Consider the following 11,746-nt stretch of genomic DNA (forward strand, 5'->3'; position numbering starts at 1 on the left):
TTGTGTTTTTTAGGTTGTTGAAAATTATGGATTTTCTATAAAAAAAGAAAGAAAAGGGATCGATTGTGGAACACAATATCCTTGAGTCAAGTTTGAGCTCATTTACAATATCTTGAGATGTACACGCATTAAGATATTGAGACAATTCAAAAATCAAGATACTCGAGATGATACTATGACCTTCATCACTTATCCTTTATTGAGATCAAGCCCTAGCTAGATAAGGATGCCAAAGATGTTGTTTTCTTTAGAAGGTTGATGGTATAATTTCTCAAGGAAAACAACCTGGTGTTTTCACATGGCATCATGCTTCTAGAGAGTTTTCCCTATAGAAGAAAGCTGTAGAAGAGGAGATAAGGCTAGAAGTTGAGAAAATTTAAATACTAGATGAAATTTTTTTTTAAAGACTATATTATATATATATATATATATATTATGCAAAGTTTGTATGACATTAAAAATCTTTTTAATGATTTGATATGTTGAAATTGTTTTTCAAAATTATCATGTTTTATTGAATCCAACATTCTATGATTTTGATTAAGTATTGAAAATTACAAAGCATAAAACATGAATCATGCATCGTTTATAAGACTAATGGTTTCAACAACAAATCACGTAATATGCAAGTGTTTTATCTGTCAGACGATACAACATGTGAAGTCTTTCTTTATGTTTGATAAAACTCTCATTATGTCAGACAATACGCTCACAAATTAAGCTAACTTCACATTAATTGAACATTTGTACACTTATTCTTTTGATGTAGGAAATGTTCACTACCTTATTTGCCAAAAATATCTATTAAAGGTGCAAGCTAAAGTTGCTTTCTTCAACATCTTGATACAAAGGACATTTCAACTCTGTCTCACTTGTCTGTCCTCTACGGTGTGCACTTTTACTATAAATTAGTGCAAAATTTTTTGCTACCTGAGGAGATGAGCATTTCCAACAATCAAAGTTACACGAAGTAGACAAGCATTTAAAGCTGCATGAAATGTCAAGCTCAGACGTAGAAAGGACATGCATAAAAGTTGAAGCTTCTCAGCAGCTACAAATGAACTCTCAATGACTATCTTCTTCAGTGCTTATATTAAGCCCTTTATTTAAAAGAAGATCGCATGAGCAGAGGTTCATAATACAAAAATGTTTTTCAAATTTCATATGACCCTACAAAGTTTTAGAGAAAGATCTTTATTCTGGGAGCAGAGAATCTGCCATATGTTAGAAAAAAAGGTTGAGTTCAAGAAGAGGCAGGGTGAATTCATCTTTGAAAACTTTTTCAAAAACTTAAGAAGAATTAGAATGAATCGCTTACAAAATTAATTGATTAAAGTGAATCCAATACAAAATTTAAAAGATTAAAAGACTGGTTACAACAAGAAAAATTTACATTCAAACTTAGAAATAAAGAGAGTGAGAAAGAAGATGACACAAAATTTTTATATTGGTTTCACTTTTAAACACGAGTTATATCCAGTCGCCTAGCTAAATAAGCCAAGCTAACACTAAAATAATTGTTTAAAAGAAAAAGATTCACTAAGAAAACCTTTCTTGAACCCTACAAAAGTGTTCTTTAACCCCTATAACACTCGGTTATAGAATCATAATTAGAAATCATATTTAGTCAAAGTCAATCACAACAAAGCAAAATGAATCACAAGAACAATATCACTTGATTACAAGATTAGGCTGAATCCAAAAATGCTTGGGTGAAAATCCTCAAATTGAAGAGATTGATCTCAATTACACAAAAATTAAGCTCCAACGAAAACAATTTTTGACTCACAAGAAAAACTTTCTCAATTATTAATGTGTTTTGAAAAATTTGTAAAAGAGAGTTATATAAAATGTATCTTGTTAATTTTAGTCGATTGAAACAACGTTTTAATTTATTAATTTCACTTACTAGTGAAAATAATGGATTAAATCACTCTTTCATTATGTTAAACTAGACTAATAAAGATTTTTTTGATAACACATGAAATTTCAATCTATTAAAAATTTGTATTAACATATTAAATAGATAATGTAATCAATTAAAATATTCACTACAACCTTTTAGGACTTTTGATAAAAATATTTAAATGGATTAAAATATGTTTTAACTAATTGAAATTATCCTTTAACCACAAAAAGTTCTAAAAAAATTAAATCAGCTTTCTTAAGTATTTATCAAGATCAACCTAGTTTCAAAGAGCAAAGACATACAAATAAAAAACAACATAACATACTTTATATAAAACTAAGTCTTCAATTCTCAATGCTTCTTTAAGATTGGATTCATCAAATATAATAGTACCAGCAACTTCAACACCATATCCAAGGATCCAAAGAAGGCTCAATGGAGAAAATCGAGAATGTTCATACAACTATCTAGGAGAGAGAGCTTACATACTGTATACATTGAAATATGAAACCTTGAAAAATCGTTATGTTTTTACATTTAAAGTTATTTGCAACCAAGCCGAATGAGACATTAATAGATACAGTGAAGTTGGGCCAAAAGATAGGTGTCAAAATATTTGTGGTCCAATGTGACTCACAATTAATAATATGACAGGTACTATGAAGCTTTTAAGCTAAAGATCCACACATGATTTAATTCTTGTTCAAAGTAAAATTTATGTTGTGTTTTTTGAAATGGCAAGTTTGTTCAAATAGCTTTGAAAGTAGTGTAGTTTTCAAAAGATCATAAAAATTCCATGAGCAACACACTCAATCTTTTGATAAGGATTTTGGGTCCCTTATTGACTACATGAACAAAGTTAATAACTTTTCAACACTTTCTCTACTTCTTTAACAAGAGTTAATTTAATGGCCTAATAAGTAACTATTATGTATAAGATCAGTGAAATATGTGTTGTTGATTTTGACAAGATTTGTGGGTGAGTCAACAATATTTTTAGATGTATAAAAATTTGTTGTGTGCATGAGACAATAGAAAATGTTTATTCTTATTGAGACATTGAAAGTGTGAAAAACCTTTGTCACCTAATGTAAACATGAACCAAAATAATGACATTTATCGTCCGTGGAATTGTTTTACTTACTTTACATTCGCGTGGTTTTTCATGTTGATTATACTTTGGCACTTTTCTATATTTGTTTTGATTCCTCTTTTAGTTAGCATAGAGTCTAAAATATTTTTTGCTTGTAACCCAAATGCACAGATCTAGATAACTTCAATTGATACTTGTTGATGTTGTGGAAAAATTTCTCTTGATTAGATAAATGTTGATCGATGACTGTGGATTTGACTACCATATCACCTACATAGGCTTTGACATTCTACCATGCAGGGGTGAGGGATCTTATCTATGAGCCTTTGGTATATTGCCTTATGTTTTTCAATCTCGAAAACATAAATTTGTAGCGATGGTTAAATGTTTCATCCATGAAAGTAGTTTTCTCTTCATCCCCATGCAAATATGATTATATCATGAGTATGTATCATAAAACTAAGTAGCTCGCAACCTGATGCCCCATCCACAACCTGATTATGTCCCAACCACTAAACAATCAATGTTGGGCAATATGTAAGAGTCCTTGAGACATGCTTTATTTAGATTTGTCAAATTGGTTCACATTCTCCATCTGTTGAAGACTTTCAACATTACAACATTTGTAAACCCAATTAGATATTGCATTTTCTAGATTAAAATAACCTCAAATAGCTTTAGAATTATGCTTTTATCATCCCTTATTCTTATGGATGGCAACAGGCCGAAGTAGGTGTGGGTAGAGCCTAACCATTACCCGTCTTGTAAAAAAAATTAACCACATTACACATCACGCTGCCTGTTGGTTATGCGTAAAAAAATACTCATGATTTTTTTTATAATTGCATGTGTTCATGGATACGCACAAATATTTTTTAACTTTACTTTTTAATTTTAAATATTTTTTTTAAAATAAGTCTTTAAAATATAAACTCGGATAAAAAAATTAATTTTAAAGTACAATTCAAAACAAAATTTTATACTAACATATTAATGCAAAAAAATGGATCTTTCTAGAAAAAAAATTAAATGAGTTGAACCAAAATATAAGTTTTAAAAATTTAATCTTTTTTAAAATAACTTCAATTTCATACCTCCAAATAAAAAAAATATAAAATTAAATTCTAAACAATTCTTCAATAATTATACTTATTATTTCACTAATAAATTTATTTTGATCACTTGATTTTTTAAAAATACTTAAATAAAATTTACTAGCAATGATCATTAACAAGTAGCGGGTATCCGCGAGTTGGATTCCATATACATGTACTTGTTCCATCAACAAGTGAGTAATTAAAATACTCATACCCATTACTCACATGTATCCATTAAGGATATCCATTCAGTATTCCTTATAGATTTTCCCAACAGATATCTATAGGTATAATTTTTTTTATCATCCCTACCTCTTCCCTTCCCCTAAACTTCTAATTGCTTTGGCGAACAAGTTCAAATCCAACAAAATAATGATTGACCATGAAAATAATTTGATATTAAGTATTGATAGATGAACAACCTTTCTTTCAAGATGTTCATTCAGGTTAGTACCTACCTTGACCTTTTTTTCTATCTTTCAATAAAATGTCCTTCAAATCTTTTGAAAGATGGGGATGTCTTTCATCAAATATCCTTCTTGGATCTAAATCCAATACATTTACTTCTTGATTGTTTTTCAACAAGGAGTAGGTGTATCAATTGCACGGGATGCCCATGTAACATATGTGACTTATATGTTGATCTACTCGATTGATGCCCATATCCTTCTGAGTAAGGATATTTGATTTTTTGGTGAATGGTAGAAACAATAACTCCTAATTTATTCAAGGAGGGGCAACCCAAAAAAGCAGTTTATGAAGACAAAGCATTCATCAATTGGTTGATGAGAAATATTTTAATTAACTCCATCGAGTCAAAGACAACCCTTTACTTTGCATATCCTATAATTTCCACGTTATCACCTGAGAAACCTACTAGCACTCCATCAAACTACTTTAAAAAATCTTTTAGAATTTTGAGGCCAACGAAAGTATCCCAATATAGTACGTCAGTCAAACTCCCTTGGTTGACCATAACCTAATGCACATTCAAACTCATCATGGTCACAAATATGACTATGAGGTCATCCTCATGTGGAATTTCATCTTGCAAGTCCTCCTCTTGAAATGTGATGGTTGGAGTTTTAGTAAATGTTTAATTCGTAAGCGGTATATCCATTATCTTTATCGTTTCTAGGTCAAACTTAAGCACCCATCTCCGATAAAACCTCATGCAATGGTATTGAAATTTCTTAAGAGGGGAATTTCATGCTAGTCATTACATTGATACTTCTTTTCAAATTTTGTTGAAGTTGTCATTTGCCTACCATTTCTCATACATCACCAAACTTCCATATTTGTTGCATCAAAACATAATTTTTTCGTACCATGCCCACTATTGTAATGGAAATCATATCATGCATCACGATGATGGTTGGTCAAATTATCTAATATTTTTGGAAATGTCAACAAGTTTGTTACATGTACTTCCTTCAAAAATTGACATTTCATTATGTTAAGTGGCATTGGATGAAAGTTCAAACCATCCTGACTACTCTCAAAAGTTTTGTAGTGTCGATGGTTAGGGGATGAACGTAAGTAGGATTTTTGCCAATCACTTCTTGAGTCTTTTGTGATGTTTATATGAAGCACTAATGTCTTTTTTCCTCTTTTTTCTTTTTTGCCATAACTTCTCAAACCTTAATATGGAATGCAACTCGAGATCAGACACCCTTGTGCTCTGCTAGTCTTTAAATAGAAAATTCACTAAAAGGATAAGGTTAGAGTCGTTTAACAAAAGTGTTGACAAACATGGCTTCATCAAGTTGAAATTTTTTTATTGTAACATCACAAAATATCTTTATAATCTTTCAACAAATTAGAGTTATGCTTGACATTAAAGATTTCACTCAACTTAGATGGTTTTGACCTATTCATTGCAAATTAGATTTAAAAAATATTTGAGAAGTCATCAAAAGACTTCACTACGCCATTCGATAAATTATTGAACATCTTGCACTGTACACCATCAAACCTTAGCTAATTAGCATATGTGCTTGGAAGGTTTTTAAGTGATACACTGAGTCTTGCGAGTCAGTAAATTGATTAATCTTTGAAACCATGTAATTAATAATAATTGGTTCATTCATGACCTGAACCAAGAAGGTTGGAAGTTGTGTTATTTAGTTTCAGGCTCAGTCAACCTTTCTTTTGTTAACCACTTGTTGAAGTGTTTGTTGTAGCTTTTCATTTCTTTTACGAAGTTACTCCTAGTCTTATCGAGCCTCTTCAACTTTCTACCAAATTTCTTTTGTTTGTCCTCTCAAAGTCCTCTACCATCTTCATAATTTGTGATAAACTAAGAGTATAATATTTCTCATTTCAGTGAGAATTTCTTCGTGATCCTTTTATGATTAATCCTTTATTTTCTAAAGAAAGAAAATATATGGTGGAGTTATAAACATTTTTTCCTATAATAACAAAAGTTCTACGAATTCTTTTAATATACTTAAAGTTATAACATGAAAAAATACTTTATTCTAAAATTAATGATGTAAGAATATATTGTTAGAAACTTTCTAATTGATACAAACCCTCTCTCATCTATTAAGTTGTGGAAGAATTTTGTAGTTAACTAAGTTTTACCTATAAAGAATAGTTATTGATAGAGTATTACATATTTTAGTGATAAAGTTGTTATACTATGGGAAGTTCTTTAACTTTTTATTTGACAAAAAGGAAGAAATAAAAAAGAGTGAGAAAGAATAAGGGAGAAGGAAGAATGTTTGAGAGAAGATAAATGAGAAGAATTGATGTAGAGAGTGGGTGAAGAAAGCAGTAATGAACAGTGTGAGTGAAAACGAAGGCCCGGGAAATGCGGAAGCGAAGGAAAAAATAGCATCACATTGGTGAGAGTGGTGATGAGGACTATCATGATCCCATAATTGACCAAATGGTGGTCCCCACACCAACCAACCTCATGGGCCCCACTCCCCATCTCACGTGCTCTTGTCCCCTCTCCGCTGCGGGACCCACCCTTCTCCGTACCACTCCATTAAATCATATCACGTGCCTCCACTTTCTTTTTTTCTTTCTCTTCCTTCCATAATCCAACATTTTAACAAATCAGATATAGAAATAAAATAAAAAAGTAAAAACAATAACTCAAATATTTAAAATGTGTTTTTAGGTCTTTTAAATTTGAAATGATTGATTTTGATTTTTAAAATTAACATTGTTACAAAATCCGATAACACAATTAACATTGAGAATGATTTTAATGGTGAAGTCCTAATTTAATTTTAAATTTTGATATTAAAGTACACCTATATTAGAAAATATTATTGTTCACTTAACTCTAATCATGACAAAAATGTTATAAGTAAATTCCTTTAAAAAAATCCATCTCTTAATCTTTTTATAAAAAACCAAATGAAACAATTTTTCTACATATAGTTAGAATAAGAGATGTTAATTTTTTTAAAAATAAAATTTAATTGAAAGTTAAGGCATTAAAAATATATTTTAACAAAAAAATTATGAAGTTTATTTTAGTTAGATGTATTATTATTATTATTAACATATATGAGATAGCTGCCATTAATTCAATATCTATAACACCGGTAGCATTAATGAATAAGAAAAATTTCTAAAATTTGGATAAAAAAGTGACCTAACTTTTAAAGTAAAACCATTTTTTCTCTTTGAATAAGGCATTCTTAAAAGTCCTAACACCAATACCCAAGTCACCAAATAGAATGTTATCTATCCCAACAATGTATTTTTTAACCAGAAAATCAAATTCATATCAGTATTTTTAAAAGAACTCAACTATTTTTCAACTACTCAAATACCTTGATGATTCCTTCCATTAAGAGAAAATAACATATTGGTAGAAAATTAAATTAAATTTTGAGAAGTAAATATATAATTGGATAGATACTATATTGTATAATTTTTCCTATTTAAAAAATCAACAGACATATTTATTGATTACTAGAACAAAACCTGTCTTTCTAGAAAAAAAATGTTTTAAGTCAAAACTCAAAATCTTATGGATATGCCAAATATGTTTTTACTTAAAAACAAAATATAGTCAAACTTGAAATTGTTTGATTCTCATTGTAATGATAGTTATCCACTTTTTAACATAGAAAGGAGAATCATGTGGTAAAGTAAAAACCAATACTTTGAGTCCATTCAGAGATTAAACTTTTGTATCAATAGTTAATATTTTAAGCACATGTATAATGGATAAGTAACAATATTATTACTTGTTTTAGCATAATTAAGATTATGGTTTAATAGGAATATTTTCTTTTAATTATTATTTTATTTGGGTGATATGATGAAAAGTGAGAGATTTCAATAATGAGAAATTATTTTTATTATAATATTATTTTACTTATTTATATATTTTTATTTTGTTAATTTTTTATATTTAAACATTAGAAAAAAGATCCATAATTAATTATATATCACATATAATTGGTATATAATCGATTCTGAATGTAATTTACAAAAGTTTAGCAATATTTATTTTTTTATTAAAATGTATTCATTTTTTAAAGTGCAAATGTCACTCGATCTTGCTGTAAAAGAATCGTGTTAATGTGATTTAATTTTAGTTTAATGAGATTACATAAAAATTGTGCGACGATTTTAATTCAAAATGAGTTATATAATTTTTTTTCTATTTTGTTAGATATATTTTGCAGCAAATTGAAAAGAAAAATGTTTTCACATTAATTTTTATAAAATACTTTAACAAACAATAAGTTATATCTGTGTCTTGTATAAAACAAAATATTTTTAAGGCTCACTGTAATTATATAAATAATGAAAAAAATAATACTTTATTTGGAATTAAATGATTTTTATTTGTATTATATATATGTTGTTTTACGAAGTTGAGGTGAAAGGAGCATTATAGTGGTGTTAGTGTCAGCGTAAGCGTAGGTGTAGGAGCGGAGAGTGAGCACAAATTTAAGTCTCCCACCATTTCCCGATAAACTCATATTCCTATTCATCATCATACACTACCTACTTTCTCCAAATAATTTCTAAAATAAATTTAATTACAATGAAAGGGATAGTAATTTAAATTTAAAAAATTATTAAAAAATAGTTAATTAATTTTAAGTATGTTTTAAATTTGGTATTTTCATTTATATTCCTATTAAACAAATTATGTCTATTGAATGTTTAAAATATTTTTTTATTTTTTATCGAAATGTTATCTCATTTGATTTTATGGTTAATGGATGACATAATACTTATTTTTATCTTCAGTTTCTCATTCAACCCTTTTCAATCTCTTTTAACTTACTAATCAAATCGTTCTTGAAAAGAAAACATTTAATCGACAAGTTGAAGTAGATTGGAAAGATAATGAGTGAATTGATGGGTAAATTGGAGACAAGAAAATAAAAAGAAGATCATCTTATTTTACTGACAACAAAAATAAAATAAAAGGTTACCTGAACCAAAATAAAAATATTTTAAACATTCAATATTAAAGCTTAAGCACAATTTTATGAGATATCTTTCCACCAATATTATTAAACACATTTTAAATTTTTTTGCTTAGCCCATTAAATATGCATTATAATATTGTTATGACTTTAACATATCTGGGTTTTTGTTTCAAGACAACCAAAACTATATTTAAATTTGAAGGTAAAGATGCAAAATAGATTTTTGGTTTTTTTTAATAAATTACTTTCATATATGAAATTTTGTTCTAACATAGTGTTATTTTTTTTCCACATTACACATTGTACACTATATTGCTCTATTATATCTACACAGATAGCATGATTCTTTTTTATTTAGATATGAATTTGATTTTCGGAGAGTCAAATTTTGTCATAAATTAGCTTATCTGGCATTAGAAAATTAGTTTTTATTATATTTTTGTAAAAAATTCTTATTTCTTACAAAATATACAAATCTATTCTAAAAAAAAAATAAGAATAAAAGAAACCTTAGAAAATACAATTAGTTTAGAAAAATATGAGAAAACTGTGATTTATCATAAATCTCTCGTTAAAGCAACTCCATCATGTGGTATCTAGAGCATTGGTTATTTAAGAGATAAGTGTTTAATCCTTTCTTCTTGGTTGATCAGTGTTGTTTTCATCATATCTTGCTTGTTTAGAGTTGTTTGCACTTATTGTCTTCTCCATACTTGTCATTAAATTCTTTTCAACTTCATTTGCTTTGTCTTGAACCATTCATTCTTGTGCTTTTGGGAGTTTATGGAATCGAGTATGCTTTTGATTTTTTCTGAGTCTTACTACAACTTTTAATTGATTCATTTTCTTTATTTTTTAGTCATTTGGATTTCGATGATCCATATGTTTTGTCTAGAGTCATGTGTAGTTCTAATTGTCATGAATTCTCTAGTTTAACCGTTTAATTCTACAATTACTTACAAATTGAATCCGAAAATTATGTTCTTTTGAGTGCTTTTGATTTGCATATTTTAGTTCATATTTATTAGCAAATCATTAACAATTTCTTAGAGATATGATTCTATTGTGTTTTCTTTTGAGTTTGAGCATATTACTTTGATTCCTTTTGGTTTCATTTTTGGCTATTAATTGCTTATTTGCTTCTAACTTCAATTCAAGCATTTGATTAGTAGTTGTGTATCTCTTTTTTAACCAATTGCACATTCATTGAAGAAAAAGGTAAAATTAAAAGATAAGGGACTTGAAGTAAGAAAATCCAAAAGAAGGAGTAACGAAATGAACAACAAAATCGACCTAAAAAATTAAACACAACTACTAAAAGACTCTAAAATTGAACTTGTTCTTGGAAGTGAACCTTTAAACTAATATAATCAACTTGGTTAAGTTTGTGTCTAATGGGGATCTTCTTTAAGCTCTTTGTTTCTTCACTTTAAAATAAACAAAAATAAGAAAATATTTAATAATTCATCTCTTTAACTTTAGTTTGGTTTTTTTTCATCTATTCTAGCATTAATCTTAGGTTCTTCTTTTGACTTTCTACTTCTTTGTGAACCTTATTTCTAGTCTGTCTACCTGTTTTGAATATTCCTTAAAGTCTTATCTCATACATATCTCTCTTGAGTTTAGATTTTCAAATTGACATCTTGAAGTGGTTTTCTTCTTTGGATTGAATTGTTTCCTTTTGAGATTAACTAACCTCTCAAGGTAGCATTCTAAAGGAAGTGAGACACAAAAGAAGGATCAATATGCACTTTCACATAGGAAAACTCTTTTAGATTTTCTTTGCTTTCTTTTGGATATAATTTTGTTTACAACTTTATTCTTTTATTTTCTTGCTTTTAAGTCTCCCTGGAAATTAGGAAAACGTCTTGTATCTTTAATAGTTGACCTTCCTTTGGTCATTAGGACTTCTTACACACACAATAGGAAAAAACCCTTTTTGAAGTTTCTTTAACGAAAAATTGTGAAAAAACTTTAGGGAATCTTTGGATAGGATAGGAAACACTTGGTTCTTAAGAGTGTCCATATGACCCTCCTCTCTTTCCTAAGGCGAACCTAGAGAAATTTTGACATTTTAACCTTGTTGGAACTTCTAAACATGAAAAGCTTTTGTGAAAACCTTTTATCACTGATCTTTTGAAAACAAACTTTTATGAAACGATTTTTCTTTTGAATTGAAAATGAGTGATCATTCACATTCATCAAGATTATATGGAAGAGTTAGGGGTCC

This window comes from Phaseolus vulgaris, chromosome 9 (assembly GCF_000499845.2).
Source record: "Phaseolus vulgaris cultivar G19833 chromosome 9, P. vulgaris v2.0, whole genome shotgun sequence".
Classification (NCBI taxonomy): Eukaryota; Viridiplantae; Streptophyta; class Magnoliopsida; order Fabales; family Fabaceae; genus Phaseolus; species Phaseolus vulgaris.